Below are 4,065 nucleotides of genomic sequence, written 5' to 3'. Positions count from 1 at the left end.
TAATAGCATTAAGGTATATAAATTATACATCATCTTTTAGGAAATTATCTCTACTTTCAGATCCTGTAAAAATTTTGAGCCTTATTAATCGGTAATGAATAGATTTTACGTTTTGAAGACATTCATGACTTTTTGAAAATGACGCAATTTTCCAAAGCAAGGACGAATATCCTGACGATAGGTATATTTTTTCCTGATTAAATCATTTAAATAAAATTAATATATTTAAAAAGGATATTTTCTCTGCTTTTAAAATATGTAAAAATTATTGCTTTTACTTTTAAATATTTTGTTAAAACAAGAATTTTCTTCCACGCATGTGATTTTTCTGGGTTTTATTCGTAATATTGGAATTAAACGCAGTTTTACCTTTATTTCTGTGTTGAAATAGGGAAAACAAAATACAGCTGGTAAAAGTAGAGAAAATTTCCATTTCAACAAGCCTTCACTGGTCTCTTTATTTTTGGTATTTTCTGAATTACCATAGTTTGAATTTTGAACCTCCGCGTAATTTTTGTAGAAAATTTGAATGTAGTCAATATTTAACGTCAAGGTCGTTTTCGTTGCGCCTCATTCGGAACAACATGTTTAATACATGTACTATTATATTCAATTAAATTTAAATAGATGCATTATTTAAAAAAAATGGTTTAAAATAACAGTCATTATCTTTACACCTTTAGAGAAATATGGTACATATGTATTTTTGTTTTTTGATGCAATGTGCAATAAGTTTATTCAGTGTTGATAAAAAAAATGTTTGATTCCTAAAGGTCTACGTCCAAAAAATAAGATTTATTGCTGTTTGCTTTAAAATATATTCTTAATATAAAATACAATTAAACATATACTGACATGAAATTTAAAAAAAAAAAAACTTTGAAACACAATGATTTAATACAAAATCTCGCATTTACACGACTCATTACGGTATGAGTTGATTTTATTCGAGATTAACACGTGTTTCCGCTGTAGCAGTAAACAACAACACTTCAACAGCATGAATTTTCATGACTATTTTACGATGGAGAACACGTCAATTCATCAGATATGACGGGTATTTTCTTTGGCATTAGATGTGAGTAAGTATTGATTGAAAAGTTTAAAAGTATTGTAGAGTACATTGACTGAAATGAAAAGACATAATAGACTGCCAATGACCTATATACTATAGTAGTAGACTGGACCCTGGCTACACATGTACATGTGATATGAAGCCGTTCGCTGGTTTGACATCGTCGGTAACCCAAAAATGACACTTTTCGGTTCTTTCAAAAAACTCACACAAAAAATCTTTTTTCCGATGACAAAATTGTTTACAATACGATGTCACTGTTTTCTCAATATGGAATTTGAATACTGTGTTGACTGATCAACAAAATATTTTTGTTCGATGTACTCCGTCCCCTCCGATCCACATTTTTAATTTGGAGGTAGGTGGTTAATTTTCGTGTGGTTTACACTGCTGAAAAATTGATAACTTTCATGAAATCACAGATTTCTTCGCAGTACACATTTGACATGTTTGTTAGGTACACAAGTTTATTGATATAAAAACTTTCAGTCAAAAAGCATCCTATAGAAATTATACATCTTTGCTTTAAAATGAAACAATTTTAGTAATTTTAAAAAGAAAAATAAAAGTTTACAGTGCTGAAAAAATTATTGGGGTGGATAAGTATGATTGCTCCTCATTGTGTGAAACAGTTACAAATCGGTTATCCTGTTGGCTATAACTGACCTCCTTTATAATTTCATTCAAGAAATAATTGTGTGGTCACTCATTAATAGCCCCCAAACTTTAAAAAATTTGAGTACAAAGTCTCTCATGGAGACACAATTTGGTGAGCGATTTTTACATGCATTGTATTCAGAAGAGTTCAAAGTTCAATATTTCCACTGCAACAAGGTGCTACTTTTTGCACATGCTGAAAAAATAAATCGTTTGAGAAAAAATTGTGATAAAATAGCTTAAGCTATTCGGAATAGCTTAATTAAGCTATATAGCTAAATCAAGCTATATAGCTTAATCAAGACTTTGTGCCGGACCTGTCAGAGTACATCAAACAAATCAATTTTTGTATTGTGGGCCTGAACGTCCAAACCGGGATTTGAGATGATGAATTCGAATAAGTTTGACTTATTTTTGTGTTGTTTTTGAAGTGGCATGGTAAGTTTTCTTGACCACCTCTAAGTACATTCAAAGAAAAATGAAACATGACATAATTAACACAAACACATAATTTTATTTAGCACGTGTAGTGCGCTGGTACCATTTAGGCTTCAGAACTTTCATCTATGAAGACCCACTTGCTGATGGCCACCATGCACAGAAAAGACCATGATGTGGAGGACATATGTGCTAAGTTATTAGTAAGTCAGTTTTATTGCAGTCAAAATTCCTCATTGCCACTGGACGGCTATTAGTCAACACTCCCAGGTACATGAGTAGCCGGACTGGCGCAGTGGTTAGAGCCTCTGCCCTATAGTCACGAAGTAAGGAGTTGATCCTTACATTGCATGTTCGAATCTTACTATGAGACATGGAGACCTGTTCTTCTGATGAGACACTAGAAAAATATCTTATCTTATATTATACTTATATAACCCAATTAATGTCCCTTGTCGCAGTAGGTGCTGGCATGAAAAAGATCCCTCACAGCTCAATAGCTGTAAGTACCGAGATTAGAACAAAATTTGCATCTGTCCGCCGACAAGTGGTGGCGTCTCCATCTGAGAGAGAAATTCTTGAGAGAGACATTTAATAACATACAAACAAGCCCATATATATAAACACCTTATCCCAGGGATTTTTCTCTGAAGAAACAGTTTTCAGTCCAACATGCCCTTTCTCTTAACAACCCTGACAACAAAAACTAAAAATGGATACTTCATGAACTTGATAAAATAATGGTCAATTCTGCTATTTTTTAAAATTTATAATTGATTAACCTTGATTGTTTAGTACTTGCAATATTTCAGTCAAAATACATTGACTTCCCCAAACCATTGAACTACAAGTATGAATAAATATGACATACATAATATAATATATATGATATGCTTTATAAAGACTTTTTAACAATGTTATATCGATTTGCCAATTGTAGATTTCTGTATAAACTGAATTATCTGATTAAAACTACATATTCGATTAGAAAAGCTTTTTCAAAACTTTTTTTTAAAATTTGTTACAGAAGTCGGGACAGAATACATTTAGAAACTGATCATGCCTTGGTCAAATCAAAGGTGTTCCCTCAGTCTTTCAGAGAGATGGCAGATAGTTCATTCAACATGAAGATGATGTGCACATAATGTAATCTGGAATCTAAAGTTAGAGATAAAAACCTGCAAACTTACTAGCAAATAAGCCTATCTGCTTGTTAATTATTCTTTGCCGGACACTTCACTTTTAGGAATGCTCTTTATTTCTATCAATGATGCAAGTGGTTATTCAAGATCATGTCATGTGATATAAGGGATTCTGACTTTTGACAGCATAAGACAAGGGTTTGTGAGAAGAGTAGCAAATACTAAAGAAATCCTTGGATACTGAAATTCAGTCATTGTATGCCACATAAACTGGATGAGTGCAAAATTGTATCTGAAGTTCTGTGCTTGTCCATCTTTGCTGTTTTTTCATATGCTTATATAATGACAAAAGTTGTTTTAACAAGTGACCCAGTAAAGACTTGAAAATGTAAAATAATTCTTGTAAGAAAAGAAAAATTGTAAATGTTTTCTTATACATTGTATTCTAGATGACAAAGAATGTGTTTGACTAAGTTTTTGAAAATGACAAAATAAATTCTCTTTTGTGTAATTAAAAAATGATAATGGTTGCAATACATGTTTCCTTTAATATGATTTTAATAGTATTTGTCACTAAGATTGAAATACTTGAGAACATATTTTACAAATTTTGTTTCAGTTTACTTAAGTCAGAGATATATTTTTTGACAACCAAGATTTGAAAAAAAAAGAAAAAAAAATTATTAAAACAAAACTATTCACTTCTGTGATATTTCTGTTGATTTTGATGTTTACAATTTCATGTGTCAGTTA

The 4,065-nt window shown here is 31.2% G+C and overlaps 1 long non-coding RNA gene across 1 annotated transcript; it reads left to right on the top strand.

Annotated features, from left to right (window-relative positions):
• Positions 1-773: 773 nt before the first annotated feature.
• On the top strand, positions 774-3,834 carry LOC134271182 (uncharacterized). The gene is made up of 3 exons (XR_009992974.1): positions 774-1,082; positions 2,254-2,373; positions 3,198-3,834. It is a non-coding gene; the product is annotated as an uncharacterized LOC134271182 (long non-coding RNA).
• Positions 3,835-4,065: the final 231 nt, after the last annotated feature.

This window comes from Saccostrea cucullata, unplaced genomic scaffold (assembly GCF_032062105.1).
Source record: "Saccostrea cucullata isolate Sc308-1 unplaced genomic scaffold, CSIRO_AGI_Scuc_v1 ctg9192, whole genome shotgun sequence".
Classification (NCBI taxonomy): Eukaryota; Metazoa; Mollusca; class Bivalvia; order Ostreida; family Ostreidae; genus Saccostrea; species Saccostrea cuccullata.
The sequence above is the reverse complement of the archived record's forward strand: the minus strand, read 5'-3'. Positions and strand labels throughout refer to the sequence as shown.